This window comes from Gavia stellata, chromosome 21 (assembly GCF_030936135.1).
Source record: "Gavia stellata isolate bGavSte3 chromosome 21, bGavSte3.hap2, whole genome shotgun sequence".
Classification (NCBI taxonomy): Eukaryota; Metazoa; Chordata; class Aves; order Gaviiformes; family Gaviidae; genus Gavia; species Gavia stellata.
Genome location: NC_082614.1, coordinates 11,947,308 through 11,965,125, shown reverse-complemented (window position 1 = coordinate 11,965,125; position 17,818 = coordinate 11,947,308). Strand labels below are relative to the sequence as shown.

The 17,818-nt window shown below is 42.1% G+C and overlaps 1 protein-coding gene and 1 long non-coding RNA gene across 2 annotated transcripts in view; one reads left to right on the top strand and one right to left on the bottom strand.

The window, feature by feature from the left end:
• TMEM132B (transmembrane protein 132B) overlaps window positions 1–17,818 on the top strand; it is a 253,799-nt gene that overhangs the window by 222,646 nt on the left and 13,335 nt on the right. The gene's annotated exons all lie outside the window — the stretch shown is intronic.
• On the bottom strand, window positions 7,425–17,701 carry LOC132318895 (uncharacterized). Its single transcript, XR_009484409.1, has 3 exons — window positions 17,675–17,701; window positions 12,071–12,225; window positions 7,425–7,744 (listed from the first exon to the last, which is right to left on the bottom strand). It is a non-coding gene; the product is annotated as an uncharacterized LOC132318895 (long non-coding RNA).

Sequence of the window (17,818 nt, the reverse complement as noted above, 5' to 3'; positions counted from 1 at the left end):
AAGGCTAGGATGAGACTGAAAGACAAGAAAAGAACTAAGGAAAAGAAATACAAGATATCCTGAAAAGCAGGAATCTGACCGTAGCAGCTCATCCCTTGCCAGCTCCCTAACTCAGTGCAGGACATTGGTGCAACCTTGCCTAACCCCTCTGCTGCAGCTACAGCCACTGCGTGTGTGCTGCTCTCCAGGAAGGCAGAGGAGATATCCACTAGTGCTATCTAACTGTCATCAACTGAGTTGGCCTTTTCACCTCATGAGAAATGGACCCTTTGTGCCAAACCTTTTCTGTGGCTTTTGAAGACCCTGGCAGTGCCTTTCAGGTCCTGTGAAGTGTGTGAGATGCAAGCCTCAAAGTGCCAAGTGTGTTTTCTAGATAGCAGCCTCTTGAACAGCACTGGAAACCAGGAGTGTGTTTTGGTTATTCTAGTTTGAATAAAATCTTTGCTGAATAATCCCCTTGAACCTGAGTGCGTAGCTAGAAATGGACTATAAATTGGCAAGGCAGAACATATCTGCACAAGAATGGCCCTTAATGCTGAATCAATAAGTGCAAATGCCCTGTATTGAACATGAGTTCACTGAAAACTGGTAACCTACACCAGCTGCAGACTGTCATGTTAGGCAACAAGGAAGGCAAAGTGTAGAAAAGCAGACATCTTACTACCACAAAAAAGGGTCCTCTTTCAAGTTAAATCAATAGGATTACATCTATGACCTGCATAAAACATGAGACTTTAATAGAGTTATTTCAGTAAACAGAATCTAATAGCTTTGGTAGCCACAAACTGACTTCAGAGATGCCTGCTGCAGGGGGATGTCATGCTATAAAGATGAGATTATTGTCAGGCAGAAATAATTTCCTTTAAACTCATGAGCTCTCCCCTCCTTGAAAGTTCCGAGTATTTACATTTAAGGACCACGTCAGTGGTCACAACCCTTGTGTCCTTTTTCATGTTATCCTTTAGGAAACAGAAAGTAAACTGGACAGCCGACAGTCCCTGGTACCTGCCAAAGTGATTTCGATGGAAAGACTCTTTTGGCTTTGTCAAAGATGGGTGCAAGTTCAGGAACGTGTCCTCTCTCCAGCGTGTCTGCAGGCAGAGCTCCAAGCTGGGATGTTGCAAGCCCGGCTGCTCGAGCAGCGTAGGCAAAGGTCACAGGAACATCGTGACTCTGCCCCCCTGCTGCTCAGCAGTTAAAGACATCCCCTAGCAAGACAGGAGGTTTGCGGGAGAGGTTCCAGTTACACTAGAAGCTCGAGACCTCATCTCTTAAAGATGGTTTTGGTAATCCTTCCTTAGGTGTTGAAATTTCCTCAGGCACAGGGGGAGACACCTCCCTTGTGGCTGTGTATCCCACTGGATCGCAGGCTTCTGTGCAAGTGTAACAAGCCTTTTGGCTTTGAGACACTGACTGTCCAGCCCTTAAATGTCTCAAAAGGGTCATTTTAGGCACTCATCACCAACGTCAGTTAAGAGGATATGGGGATCCCACTCTCTTAAGCCCCTTTTGAGAGTCTTTATGTGTGGAGAATAAAACAGCTAGGGGAAGCCACATAGCTATAAGCTCTAAGAGCTTCAAGGGACAAAAATGAAAGAAGAGCTGAAAAGAAAAAGCAGAAAAAAACAGCTGAAAGGAAGAATATGAAATCTATCAGAGAATAAGGTGAATGGACAGAAAAAAATGTGTGGTTATTGGCAGCAGGTGTAGTTAAAATCCCAAACAAAACTTCACTAAGGCCTCCTTTGCCACAGAAATGGGAAATCAATGCAAGAAACTATCTGAAGATTTCAGGATGAGATCGGAAAGGAAGCCATGGAGGAGGAGACAACAGCTATCCTATCACAGCATCCAAAGAGCACTTGCCGCACCAACATTGTAAAAAAAATTCCATGTGATGTCAGCTGAGAAGCCAGTATTAAGAAAACTCCAAGATCAGTGAAGAAGAGAGGGAATATGAGTTTCTTAAAGAAAATAAAGGCAAAATCTAGTGAGGCTTCAGTGCTAATTTTCACAGAGAGTATAAAACCACAGTATAGCACCTGTTACCCTGTGGTAGGGATACCTGGTATACAATATTAGTTACACAGGACTTGTGTTCTGTTTGGGCAGAAATGTGGCAGTCATAGCACTGGATTACATTGCCTCCATTTAATTTGTATGAATGGGGAAGGAAGTGTCTCCAGAGAACAATAATACAAAAGAAAAATTATGCATTATTAAAAAATGAAATCTGTGCTTCACATTAACTTGCTTTTTGTAGCTACAGCAAGCTAGGAGATGAAAGCAAGATAACAACCCAGGATCTAATGTGAAAGTAGTTTCTGTATTTGTGCATGGAATGCCTCACATCTGGATTGCACCTCTCTGGTTGTTCATCTAATCATATCCCCCTGAGTAGGTCCTCTTGGGACTGGCAATGTGACTAAAATTCATATAAAATCTGTGTTAACTTTAAACTAAGTAGTCTGGGTCACAGCCACAGCAAAGAATTCATCTTGGGCTAACTGACCTGAGCCTGTAATACATGTAATACCTGGAAAACTGTAATACGTTTTTACCAAACCCCAGGCTAACGAATGTACAGCTCAGTCAGGTACATTTGCCAGTGCTGTCAAGCTGCTTTGTATTCGCGTTACCTGGCTAGTTTATTTCCATTTCCTTTTCAGACACAATCTGGAAGTATTGTCTTTTTTTACATTGTCTAGATCTTCATTCATTCAGTAGCATCATGTGTGCAACAACAGCAATAAACTCAGCAAATTTACTGTCTAAACCCCTGTTTGCCCCAGTGTTTGAGTACTCCAACAGCACTTTACCCTCTGAACAGGGAGTGGCAACATCTCTCTCATGCAGACAGCACCAGCGATACAGTCTAATGAAGCTGTCAGGCTCCTTCTCCGCTGGCTCAATGGCAGAGGCTTTAAATGAACCCGTATTTCCTGAGGCCCAGAGGCTTTTAGGGAATATGTCTAGGTGATTGGGCGGATGTGGCATCATTAAAGAAATAGGCATGATCAAGACAAGCAACCTTTCCTGGTTTGCTCATGCTTCGTTTACACTGCTGATTGAATATACTTCCAGTTAAGTCCATAATGTGACTTTAGGCTTTCTGGTTAGGAAAGAGAAATCATAACTGCTAGTAAAAGAGCCAAACAGATTCATATGTTTTCTGTGATTCCAGGGTTTGGGATATATTTTTATGTTGTACGTAGCTTTTACATATACTTATCTTAAGTGAATTGGTCTAACTTTAAGAAAAGAAAGAAACCTTTTTGTTCTGTTTCCATGTTTTTTACATTCTTTGACTGTGGCATGTTTTTCTGTATCTACACAGCCTTAAGGGAAGATGTTAAAAAACAAACCAAAGGAGAAAAATCCAAAAGTACAACAGAAAACTTATGGCAGCACTGCGGTTTGTCACTTATCTTTCATGCATGAATTGGAACAGTTATTTTTGCCCAGATTCAATGGGGGAACTGAAGAACTTTACAGATCTATCTTGGCATTTAGATAGAGTTCATACAAGTACATGCACTGTGGCTGTAGATGGGAGAAGGACTGACAGACAGGAAGAACACTCATTTGTAGCTGGATTTTAACAGGGTCTTATTTGGTGAGAAAGCAGCTCAGTCCACCCAGGTCATATGGGCTTTGGAGCAATAATGATTCAGTGAAGAGAACAATGTAGAAGTCAGGTAGCTCTACACTAATTTTTCTGATCATTCAATATCTCTGCCTTTAAGTTAAAGTCAATAGCAAACTATTGATTTTGATAGGTCATGGTTTCTGAAGAGCTCTGTGGAAAAAGGTAAATTTTGTTTCATCCAAAATGCAGGCATTTTGACTTTTGTTCTCACTGTGATTAGGAGGTTTGAAAAAATTCTCCTCAAAAGAGAAAAGTCTGCAGTCTGTTAGGGGTTTTGCAGACCCTGCAGCCCCCAGCACAATCTTTCTGCTGTGATGTCTTGGAGCTTTGGACCTGGCAACCCCAGGCTGCTCAGTGCAGGGTCACCTGCCCAAAAGCTACTTCTGAGCTACACACCATGTGTCCTCAGGGCTACTTTCTGTCTGAGGGTTTTAATAAGCTGTGTTCCCTTTCTGGTAAAAAGAAGGATTATGGCAGTTAATTCTCTTTGTAAAATACATTGAGATGACTAGTAGAGAACCTCTAGAGAAACATAAGCACCGTTCAATAGCTTGTGGCCAGTATGTGTCATGTGGGGCTGAACTGCATGTTTGGGTAGCAATGTGTAGGGAAAGATGTCATCCTTGGGAATGCCGTTTCCGTAACACCGTCCTTTGCCCAGGTGGTAGACATTTAAAGGTCGAAAGCTCCAGCATGCTAATGAAAGAGGAAAAAAAGGTGGGAGGTGTTAGCAGGAGATGTCAGGTGCCCCTTAGTTGATTGACGGCCAGCTGAATATGAGCCAGCAGCGTGCCCAGGTGGCCAAGAAGGCCAAAGGCATCCTGGCCTGTATCAGAAATAGTGTGGCAGCAGGAGTAGGGAGGTGATCGTGCCCCTGTACTCGGTGCTGGTGAGGCCGCACCTCGAATCCTGTGTTCAGTTTTGGTCCCCTCACTACAAGAAGGACATTGAGGTGCTGGAGCGTGTCCAGAGAAGGGCGACGAAGCTGGTGAGGGGTCTGGAGCACAAGTCTGATGAGGAGCAGCTGAGAGAGCTGGGGTTGTTCAGTCTGGAGAAGAGGAGGCTGAGGTGAGACCTTATTGCTCTCCACAACTACCTGAAAGGGGGTTGCAGAGAAGTGGGTGTTGGTGTTGGTCTCTTCTCCCAAGTGACTAGCAACAGGACAAGAGGAAATGGCCTCAAGTTGGGCCAGGGAAGGTTTAGGCTGGATATTAGGAAAGATTTCTTTACTGAGAGAGTGGTGAAGCACTGGAAGAGGCTGCCCAGGGAGGTGGTGGAGTCACCATCACTGTAGGCATTCAAAAAACGTGTAGACGTGGCACTGCAGGACATGGTTTAGTGGGCATGGTGGTGTTGGGTTGATGGTTGGGCTTGATGATCTTACAGGTCTTTTCCAACCTTTGTGATTTTGTGATAGTCGTGCAGACCCTTTAGATAGAGAGCACTTACACCATTGGTGCACGTCAATGAAAAACATTTCCATCTTCAGTACGACGTATTCATTACCATCAATGCAGTAGCCAAATGTTTGTATTACAGTTGCACCAGGCATTTTCTTATTCTGCTCTGCATAGACACTCTAGCCAAGATGTGCTTCTTTCCCCCTTGTTGGAGTTTGGATTTATTGACACAATAAAAGTCAAACAACAGACAGCAACAAAGCAGACTTTACCCCGAGCATTCTCCTGTTCCTGCAGGATTTGTTCTGTTCCACTCCCTGCTTCTTCCTGCAGCAGAGGGACAATTCACTCCTCTCCTGATCCAGTTGGAGAACACAAAGGCAGCTGCTATGATCAGATGAGACTTCTGTTCTTGTAACTCATGAGTTATCCGTAACCCCCCCTGTGACTCAGCAGCAGCGCAACTGCTGTCCCTGTGTGGGGAACACAAGGGGAGCTTTGCCCCAAGGCACCCTCTGGCTGGGTTCCCTCTGATCCCACGGAGGCTGTTCCCTCCACCCTTAAGCTTCCCTTATTTTTACCTTGGATTTCTCCTCCCCTGGTCTGGCAAGAAACCTTAGCTAGGAGTAGGAGGATTTGTAGGCGTACAGCTGTCAGAAACAGTGGGTTATATAGGGGCCTATTTTTAAGGGATTCCATCTGACTGAGGTGCAGCTCATGTATGTATGGTATAGTAATTCCTTCGAATTTATATACAGAATTTAAGCTTCTAACTTGAGGTTGTGTCACAACTGAAGCATGCCATCTTCAGCACAATCTTAGATCTGTTTATATACAGAAGCAAATCCAGCACTCTGCATTAAGGAGGTAAGCTAAGTCTCATGATTGTGCCATTCTGACATTAAAAAGAGATGAAATATTTTCTTGGAAAAGATCTGCTGTGTCATTCAGTCACTTCCTGAGAATTTCAAGCGCCCCGAGACTGTACACTTGAATGAAAATCTGGCCGTATTTCTGATACACTGAGACTTTTTTCTTTCCAGTGCATTCATCCTAAAGGACCTCCCTCTGTTTCTCTGAGTGACTGTCCAAGAGTATTCCCTGTCCCGCAGGAGCACAGCTCAGCGTGGGCAGTCACCAAGGAGACCAGACAGCACAATCCAGCGGGGAAACTCCCAGGGCTAGTGCTAGCATGGGAGCTGCGACATCCAGGACAGGAATGGAGATGATGGGAAAGAGCAGAACTCCCCTTTTTAACTTCACCACCTGCTCCTCTGTAGCCAATGAACGTTTTTTCTCTCATTTTCCATGCGTTGTAGGTAAACCCCCCTGTATTGTTACAATACTGCTATCATTTTAAAAGTGCAATATATAGGAATATTGTAGTTACAATACTGGCCTTACAGGTATACACAGACCCTCCCTCGAGGAAAGGGACAACACTGGCTAAAAATCAGGTTCAGAATACTTTTGGGGCCCTTTTGGACCCCATCTCAGCTCCAGTATTTTCAGCTTTTAGGGAGTCCACATTTTTTAAACTATTTATAGTACCCACTACAGCTAAATGATTTTTTTTTCATCTGAAAGATTAAGTAAGTTTAGTTTTTCACAGATTAATATGACTCCAGGAATGGGAATTTTCACAGAAAGCACCAAGTATTTTACATGTTGTGCTAAAATTACAAGCATTAGCAGGACTGTAGTGCATGCAGTGCAAGAGGATGTGTGATCTAGCGATGTCTAGAAATTGTTTGACTGTCTTGTATATGCAAGGAACTTGCACGGTCTTTGTATATATCTAAATTTGATTCTTTGAATTACATCCATCTATGTGTCTTGGCTTTTTCCATTAACTGCATAGGGAACTCCTAATGCTGATCTTCTGCATCATTCTATATTAGATGAATAAAACAGTCTAGTATAGTCTAGTCTCGTAAGACCAGAGAAGGAAGGTAATTTTTTAGGTGAAGGCTCTTGATATTCCCTCCAAATAATTTTATTGAAGCACTTGGCTGAATGAATGTGGTTTGAGGGCTTTGTTGGCTGTGTTTGCTGCCTGAATGTCCCTTTTTCCTTTTTTACTAATTAATGAATTATTTGTTGCTCAGAGACTAAAAACTAGCTGGGACGACTTATGAATGTCGATGCACCAATATGTAGGCATAGGACCAGAGTTTTCTTTACAAAATAAAAGTATACTGCTGTGTATTTAAAAGCTCTTTTTGGATTTTTCTCTGGTTTTCTATGGATACTTTGGCATAAGGATGGTGTATCCTCTCGTTACTGGGACAAGATTAAAGGCTAGATCAGTGTGACTAACATTAATGACGTAACACATTACTCTTAGTACTATGTTCCGCTCACAAGCTTTATTACTTGGCTGTCTCATCTTCTCCTGGGCTTGTGGCTTTACAGTGCTGTTGTAGTTGCCATAGATTCCAACTGCATTCATAGGGAAGGGGTGCAGTTGTCCTTCGGTGAGAGCAGCAGCATATAGGGCTCCTTTGCTCTATGGAGTAGTCCAGGAGCAGCGCAAGGACTTCACATGCAGTTGCCCTGTTGTGAGTGTCCTATTTACTCCACAGCATTTCTGTGCAGATGGGAAGGGCTGAGTGGCCGGTGTCCTACATGAGGGCTGTACACACTTAGTGTCCTTGAGCTTTTTGCCCACTGTGTTGTAGCATCTGTGAAAAATCTGTGGGAGATGAGGAAATCTGGAGGTGACTTGCATTCTCCAGGAACCTCGAGAAACCAGCAGGCACAGAACAACTGGTTAGCTTCAGCAGTTACAACTGACCTGCTGTTTTTTTTTTTTCAAGTACACATTCTTTAGAAACCTCTATTTCCCTTGTTAAAATTTCATTGGAAAAATTGAAGGATACGCAATACATGATTGAATGAATACGCATGTAATTGTTTCTTTTTCTTTTAATTTCATGGAGCCTTAGATCTTAAATTTCAGTCACGGGGATTAGAGCCATGAATCACGAACACTAAGTTTACTTAGTACACAGAAGATTACTTTTAAAGCCCATTATTTTACAAAGAACTTCAGTGGAACTGAAGTATGTTACAACTGCCTGAATATTCTCCCCTCTTACTTTTCTCAGCGATGTGTAAATTATTCTGTCAGCCTATAACCCCATTTGTGTGAGTAATTCAAGTGGAGAAAAAAAGGAAGAGAGAGGGGAAAAAAAACCACCTTAGCTTATAGCTCAAACATATGTGTTAGTTTCACCTAATTAACAGTTTTTACAGAACAGGTTCAGTGTTTGCAATTAGAATGGTGCAAGAAAGAGCTGGCACCATATGCTCAATTTCACCAGATAAACAACTCTTAAGCCCTTCTGGGATACCAGCTGATGAATATGAAGCACGTGGATGTTTGCTTAAACTAACAAGTGTTGGTAATGCCTAATTTGCAGAAGTTTAAGGATCAAATACTTAAGCAAAAGCTACCTCAGACAACCATGTGCTTAGAATTTGTGCTGGTGAGAGATCCTTTATCTCAGTGCAAAGAATGAAGATGTCTGTCTAGAGATAAGCATGCCTGTCTGGGAAGGATGTTAGCCCAGGAGAGGTACTGCATCATGGTGACGAGGCAAGTGGAAGCCATGCTGACTTGCATACTAGATTGCTTAAAAGAAACAGAAACTCATGGAGGAAGAACGGGACTGGCACAGTTTCGATCACAAATGGACAAGGAAGCAGGAGATCCTGCTCTGAGCTCTGGTCCATGTGTTCTCCTCACCAACAGTAGTGGTTGAATGAAAGAGTGATCCTGAAGCTTCCCCCAAACACAAACTGTGCTGAGATTTAAATAAGCTTGAACCACATAACATAAGTTTCACGTGCACCTGCTTTTCTGCATCCTGGCAGTAGAACTGCTGCTCTATCAAGAGATAATTGCAGTTTGTCCAAACAACTTGAAGTATGATATACCAAAGAACTTCAGCCTCTGAAAAAACACTGCCTAAAAAGCTCCCTGTTCCAAGCTTGTGTCACAGTTGGCTGTCATTGCTTACAATAGACAGTGAAGTCCTCGCATCCTTTAAAACTCCTGGTCTGAGGCCAGTAAATCAGTAGAAAGACTCTCATTTACTTCAACGACTGTTGGATCAAACCTAAAAAAGGCATGCTGTATCCCCTACCAGTTATAGCCTGTTTTTCTTTCACACATCAAAGTAGAGTCCCATCTGGTTTCCCAACCGACTGTAGAAATGTGTGTGCTAAGACCAATAGCAACACAGCCACCACTATCTTTTAGTTATTGGTATCAAGCATCATTTCTTTTTCGTGCAGGGGAGCTGACATTTCTGATGGACCAACCACTGTCTATTCCAGGTACTGTGAACGAAGGCATTCTCTTATCTTCCAAAGACACCAGCGTCTTAATATGGCCATTGATTTGACCTAATGAAGATGATCTCTCTTTCTTAATCTGCACATGGTGATGATAAATCAGTGGGGAGAGCAGAAACAGTAAATTTAATTCTGACATAATTCCTCAGCTTGATTTTTGTAGGAAAAGTGCAATTAAAAGCTCAGCTGATCAGTAAAGGAACTTGGTACATGGAGCAGAAGACATTTTGGCAGCCACCATGTACTGCTATTAGCTGCCCCCCAATCGCTTTCAATATTCACTCTACATAATCAATAAGAACGAAATGCCAGAGCATCTGCCCTTCCTAGCAGCTGCACCACCGCTGTGGATGCACAGTGGTTATTACTGAGCCTGAATTAAGTCAGGCCAAGCAGCGGGCTGGAGTCTGAAAGCACACCCACCTTCTTTGGTCCTCCCCTTTCAACCTGAGCACCCGCCAAACTTATCATCTCCAGCAGGAACGCCCCTGCACGGCATGCCGGAAAGTGAATGAGAGCAGCTGCTCTGCACCTGGGACTGAAATCCTGGCAGATCTCTTCTGTTGTTTAATAATTTTGCATAGATCAACAGTTTCTGAACAGTGCACACTTCATTCAGTACAGCAGGTTTATAAATTCTCATTGTACATTCATGGATCACTGCACCTTTTCTACGCCACAGCAATTGTCTCTATTGTTAAACCAAAATGTTAATGTCTTCCATGCTGTCCTTCCCTCTAGTTCAGTGCATTTCAATGGGGGTTAAAAGGTAAAAACACTCTAAAATTTCAAATACCCATTCACATCATTACAAGCTATACCTAGTCTCATCTCCCTCCTCCCCCAATATCCTGCTTCTCTTCATCAGTAGTGTTAAATAGTGACATCTACAGAGAAAATGAGCAGAGGCTTCTTCAATAAAACAATAGGGTATCACTAACTCTGTTGTGCTAATTGCTACTGAGCTGCTATTAAAATGGCCTCATCTTCTCCACGTGGAGCTCTGTGCATCTGTGTAACTGATAATCCCCTCCACAAGCCTATCGCTCAGACCATCATGTTTTTCTAGTCTCTTGAACACACAGCGTTTCAGTTTATTATCTGGTTTTCCGAATCTTTGCTTTCTTGGGCAAAGGGTTTTCTTTTCGATCTTGCTTCTAACTCCTTGTCATTACATTTCAGACCTGAGTCTAAATGACAGTTTGTATTTTGTACCACTGCCGTAAGTAGTCTTCAGGATAGGCCCGGTCTGGCAAACACAGTTATGGATGTTGTTATTATTTGTATCTATCTGTAACGTTCTCTGTGCGGCTCGTTGTGGCCATGGGGATTGTTCTTAGGGGCCTTGAACTGGGTCTGGGTTGGGCTGAGTGCTGAAGCACTTGTGCTCCCACTAACTCCTCACTTTCAAAGCAAGTGGTTGTCAGATTGCACTTCTATCTCTAACAAGAGAAATTTGAAGTCCAGACATGAGTTTTGAATCTCCCACCTTAGTCCTTTAGAACAATAAAACTGGGAAGAATGACCATTACAAAATGATAATTTCAAAATGGCCGGGATTTTCCAATGGATTCGTTTGTGTGGTTTTGGAAATCTCCACCTACCTGGTTAAACGCCTGCTATCCTCTGAAACTCTGGCCTTTGATGCTTGATCATCCTCCACTTAATTCAATTGGATTGACTTCAGCAGTTGTAAGATCAAGATTTTGGGTGATTAAAAAAAGAGCAGGTGTATCTGAAAATAACTGACCCAAACACAGCAATAGTCCTGCTGACAGATGATGTGACTGGCCTGTTGTTACAGGATACCACAATGCTGGGGGGGGGCTGAACAGACTTTCCTGTCCCAATCCAAATTTCCCCAAACAACAAGCCTAAGGATACCTCTTGTTTCAGCGCAGAAGTATGTGGTTTTCTTCTCGGTAGATGTTGCAATTTAAGACTACATAAGATGAAGAGCATTGGAAATGCTTCAGGCTCATCTTGACATATTTAACTTTTTACATTTTCTTCAGTGAAGGCTGGCAGTAGGGGGGGAAAATCATTATATTCGTATTTGTAAGAATAGCACTATTGGACTGCATTGAATCACACAGTTTGTATACTGTTTCCATGTAACATTATTATTCACTGATAAGATGAAAGCAAACACATATCGAACACATGGGATGGGGAATACTTGACTTAAACTCTTGCTATTGTTTCTAAGTAGGAAACAAACCTTAGAATATATCTCAAGGGATTCCTATAGCCAACACTTATATCTGAAACTACAGCAGCTATTCCAGAGAACAGTACTTGGAGAACTGATTTGCCAATAAAAACAAATTAACGTGAAAAGAATGTTTCAAAAATGACACTTCCAAGACTATTCTGCACATGTCTAAAATTAAAAGGGAATAAAACTTCTGTTTTCATTAGTTTCAATTTCAGCACCATGTCATTTGCCATCCTTTACTCTGTATATTCTTCATCTACCATTTGCCTCAAATTGCTTGGAGACAATATCTGCAGACCCCAGTACACGTAATTAGCTGGGGCAGGGGGAAGCAGAACTATTGCCAGAATTAACTGCATAGAAAAATCCCCGCTTGTGGAAGAGGCTGAAATAAATGCATTGTTAAGCCTCGCAGGCCACATACGATGCTTTGATACGTACCATGCAACGACTGCTTTGGAAGTCACACTGCATTGTTGCACGGGCGTCAGAAGCAAGGGCAATGTCTCCTCCTCATGGGGTGCTTTTCACCTCGCTGGGTCCTGGTGGACAATACGACTTCTCACCGCAGGAGTCCCGCACAGCAGTGCTGCCACCTGTACAGGAGAAACACGAGTCTCACGGTTTGGCCCAGAAGTGCTTTGCAGAGGTTTGCGCGCAGTTAACAGCACAGGTGAGACACCGGACTGTCTCTGTCACACAAGCGTGACAGGAGACAATATGTTCTTCTGGGGCAGGACTGTAATTCAACCTTGGCCAATTAGTTTTAATTTTAAAAGGGAAATAAAATCGAATGAAAAGTTCTACTTTTAGGTTATCACTTGACACGTGCATATGGGCAAATATTGTGCACTAGAATAATTAATGTGTCATGACATAACATACAATCACAGCCAAAACAACAAGTCTGACATCTTCTAGACTGACTATTATCAGGCATAATTCTGAATTTAAATAAAACCAGCATTTCTTAGCTGAAAAGGGTTTGGGGAAACCCCTTTGTTTGTTTATTTGTCTCAAGCCATGAGGCGTATCTTTCCATCCCTTTGTTGGTTTAGGAGAGACTCCAGCAATGGCTTCAGGAAGTGCATAGTGCAGAAGGGGACAGGAACCAACCAGGGAAGGCACAGAGTTAAGTAGCTGTTTGAAAGAGGGAGAAAGAAGAGGATAGGAAGAAGAATAATCCTTCGTTTTGTCTTCAGCTATTACACAAACACTAAGCTGGATTCCTCAGGCTGAGGAAGTAATTTCAGACTGTGCTTCTAAAGCAAACATGTAGAAATAATAAAAGTAAAGTACAAAATAATTCAAACCAGAAGAAAACTGATACAGCCATGCTGTGGCCATATAAAAAGATGCAAGAGGCAGAAGAAAAACACACAACATAAGGGTTTGAAGTAGCTCAGCAAGTCCTTCCTAATGGGCTAACAAAACAATGCCAGGAACAATGCCGCAGAAAAGGTGGGAAAGAAGGCATTCAGGAAATACCACAAAATTACAGTTTTAAGATTATTATGAGAATAAGCCATTTACTGTAGGCACCATTTACTTTAAAATCTTGTTACAATTGTTCTCTTTATAGCCTTAGCCACAATGATGAGACTTTGCATCCCTTACACATTCACTGCAAAGCAGCACTGTGCGCTGTTCCTCTGACCTTTTATAAACATCCTCCATTTGCCCATCTGTTACTCCTGCCTTCTGTTACTCCTGCCTCTTCTTCCACAAGAGTTTTGACTCTTGAGACCAGTGATGGGTGGGCCTGTTTGCAGAAGACTTAGGTGGCTGCAGCCGTGCCGCGTTCTGGGCTCTGCCTTGTATGCTGGACATCAGAAACAGCATTGTCTCAGGCAGGGATTGGAATAAGGTTGGGTTTTGCTGTTGATAAACCAGGATTACAAAACTGAGGAAGTCTGCACATCTGCCCCACTAAACTTAAGTATTTTTAAATGCCAGTAGATCTTGCCTCCAGGCAAAAAACCTCCTCTTGTAAAGGCCAGTTCTCCTGAAGTACTGGTGAAGGCTCTTTTGAAAATAAGTGTAAAAAGGACCTCTTTGCAAGGGTGAATTTGAACTTCAAATTTAAATCATTTGGGGACCTGACTGGATAACCAAATGGCTATAGCTCTCAGCTGAAAAGACTGTGTGTTAGACCCAATTCTGATACACACTGCATGTGCCTCAGTTTCCTCATCTATAAATGGGTTGTAAAAATAGCACCATCCTTTTGGGTTTTGTGTGTCAAAAATCCGCAGATGAAAAGTGCCATAGGACGGTTTGGCATTGTACTTGGTACCACTCTTACATCCATTTAGTCACTGTTGCTTCATACCACATTAAACAGAATTAATTCCTTTGGGTAGTAGCTTTCCCTTTAAAATTCATTATCCATGTTCATACACAGCTGTGTGCACACACACCATTCATGTAAATATCAGTGAGAAGTATATGTCTGAAGGTGAAAAAAGATGAACCTGGACATGAGGTATGGGCTGGGAAAGCCCTGAAGTGCTGCCGGCTGGAGAAGCCCAGTGGTAGGCCTCTCCTGAAGCCATCTTGCTCTCTCCTCCTACATGAGAGTGCTGGGGAAAAAATGGTTGTGCCAAGCAGGCATTCAGCAGCAAAGTCTTGTTTGACTTGCTTAACAGCCACAAGGATTGTGACTGTTTTCTGTTACATCTATCTCATTCAGTCTCCTTACAAAATGACCTGCAAGCTGTGGGTAAGGTATGGGCTTTGGAATCAAACCTGCATGTGAAGATGAACCATGTGGCAGGCATTATTTGTTTTCTTGTCAGTTCACATTCCCTCCGTTTCACCTGTTCACCCAAAGGGTGTGTAAACCTTTGCTGACCTGAACATCGAATGGTTTCCCTAATACTCTTTTGGACTGCTAGCTACTTTTGTACTGGATTAGTCTAAAACAAGGAGGCTCTGACAGGCTGTGCAGGGCAAATTGTGCTTTTTACATTTACTTGCGGGGATTGGAGCCAACCACCTGCTTCAAAGCCTGGAGAGGTTAATTGCAGCTCTCTTTCTCTTGACCTGCATACCAGAGCACATTGCCGGCCGTCCTGCCCTCCTGGTTGCAAACTGTCTCAAATAGCACTTTCTGATTTTGTCAGGCAGCTGATAATGGATGGTGACAGACTGTTTTAAACAGGCTTGCTCTGTGCATTTTAGATGAGACGGTGGCATTACAAGTTTTTGCTGTGTCTTCTCATTGTGTTGTGTTTGCAGGAGAGATTTAACTGCATTTTCCCTATTTGTTCCCTCAGAACCAGCAGCTCAAAAGAAATCTGTGCGTTAAGTCACCTGCTAATGTAACTCTGCCTGTGTCTCCCTGTTGCGTCTGAGCTTGCCCCATGGCCAACCTGAGTACTTTCTGATGTAAACAGGCATGCACTCCTCAAACTCCGGCAGCAGGTTGTATGAGTTCCCCTTCCAGCAGCATCATGAGCCACTTCTGGCAGTCAGAGTGTGACTAGAACAGTACAGAGCAGACTTAAAAGGGGAGAAAGTGAAGGGGAACATTTGCTGTAGGCCATCAGCCAGAGAATACAGCTGGCACCGAGTCCCCAAAGCTCAACGTGTGTTTCTCATTCCCTCTTCACTTTGGAGGAGTGTCAGAGTGCTGTTAGCATGAAATCACAGCTCTCATGTGAGACCTGGATGAAATTAATTCTTTGTCCTGGGTCTGTAGTAGATCCCAAGTGAAATAGGAGTGCTGGGCATTTTCTATACATGCTCAAGGTTCTCGTTTCCTTCAGATGAAGCAAATCTACTTTCAAGTAACAACTGCTGTAAGGTGTAGTGAATGAAACGTGGCAGTAATTAAATGTGAGTGTAACAGAGGCTTCCCCAGGTGAGCTTTAGTCTAGCCTGAATCATTAACAGTGGTCGTGGTTTCACATACTTCATCACGGGATTCACCTGGATTCAGTTGAGTGCTGTGGTTTTCGCCCTCATTTGCACAAACTTAGTTTTTTTTTAAATTCTTTGGTTTGCTTGTACTTAATAGAGTAAACCCAAATTCCAGATAGAGAACTGAAACAACAACAATGTCTCTCTTCAAGTTTTCTTGTCAAGGCTGGATTATTTTCAGGAATATACACTTAAGTGAAACGTGAGCTCTGAACTCTACACAAGGCCACTGGGTGAAATTCTATAGCATAGTTACATACCGATTTATACTTACCTCTTGGTCAGTATACAAATGACTGAATGGCTCAGTCTAAACATAATCTACGAAATTTGTAAGCCTAGCCTGATATTTTAACAGCTACAATTAAAGTCCATCTTTCAGTTCCCTGATTTAGCACCTTTCTTGCCTGCTGACAAGAAGACAAGAACATTTTAAGCAGCAAGAAAAGAATCTAAAATATTAGCTGCTGTCATGTCAGATATTAGTTATTCCCCTGATCCGGTCTTGATGTTTATCCCTCCCTCTTTGAGTTTTCTTAATTATTTCTGTCTTGCATTAATTCTCAAAAGACTCCCTAGATGTATGCTTTAGGATTTAGAATCTCAACTGCTCATTCAATTAATGTGCTTGATTAATGTGCTTAAACTTTCCAGAAACGCTTGTGACACTTTATGAGGGGGCAACAAAGATTCCGAGTATGCTCCATCTCATTTGTGGTACTCCTGAGCCCGGAGTCCATTTTAAGCTCTTTATCAGATAGCTAGATTTTTTTTTTTTTTTTTTTAATTCTTGTACTCATTAAGCATTTATGTGGAAGGAGTATCCTCTCCAGAAGAGTGACTTAGTTTCCTTTGCCCCATCCCTCACAACCTGGCTTAGTCCCTTTGTAAAAAAGCAATTGATTGTAGTTTCAGTACATTGATTAGGATGTGAGGAGCTGACTTGAAAATGGCAAATGTGGAAGTGCAGCTCTTTTACTTAATATATGGGTATTGCATATGGAGAGAAAAACATCAGAGAGTGAGCTTTTCTAACAAGAATCTCAAGGCACCTGGCAATATTTTTAGCAAAGCTATTACCTAATAATAAGCAGTGCAAGAGAATGACGTTCGTTATATGGTGATGTTATAAAAGGGACAATCTGAAAAGTTTGCCTCTGTGGTCTCACTAAGTGTGAAACAGTCATTTGATATGGTTGATGTTCAGTGGATATATACCAACAGATCAACTGGCACTACGCTTCCCAAATTTTTCTCCGTCCGTGCTTGGCCATAATTTTCAATGTCATCACAATAATTCTGGAAATAGAACTTGTCACTGAATGACCTGCATAAAGGTTGCTTGTATTCTTTTGCTTCTGAAGCAGCTGATTCTTAGGAACGTTGCCTATAAATCTTAAAAACATTATGAGAGCCATTTAGGCAACATTTTGTTATTTAAATGTGCTCCATATCATAGTAGAACTCCGGTACTGTCCATCTAACAGTAATATACCACATTAAAGCTCAAGAGGAAAATGATGTTATTCCACATGAGATTTAAAGCAGGACAAACTTGATTTCAAAGTCATATGTGAGGATTGCCTTTGAGAAAAATAAAAAGGCTGCTACACATTTTCTGTAATTTTTCTTGGCTCAGTAACCCCTAATTCCTGTTAATATCAGAAAAGATTTGAGGTGCGTTTGCAGAGCAAAACCAACCTGTGTTTCAGCATATTCCCCACTGAAGTCTACATGAGTCTACATCTCAGTAACTCCAGAAAACCGGAATTTAATAACTGGCTTATCCAGAATCCATTCAGATCTGCATCCCAATGCGTTATAGAACATGACACAGAACAGTCCTGACAGGAGAACAAAGTCCATTTCAGTAACACAGCTACATCTCATAAGCCATGGTTTTAAAAGATTAAAACCACAGTACATGGACTCTGTTGGAGACTGTCACCTCTCTCACTTCAAAGCAGAATGCAAACCTGTATATAGATATGCATGTACATATATACACATAAATACATGTATATACATAGATACAAACATGTTATATGTGAATCTAAATGTGTGTACATATCATCTAAAAGTATACACACACACACTCATAAATGTATTAAAAAAACGTACCTCATGAAGAAGGAGTTTCATCTTTCCAGGCTGCAGGTCAAATGGGTTGTTACATCATGTTCTTTATATAAATAGCATCTGTGCTCAGGACCTTGATTTTGTGCCAAAGGATCCCTGAGACCAAGAGGGTAGATGAGAGATGTA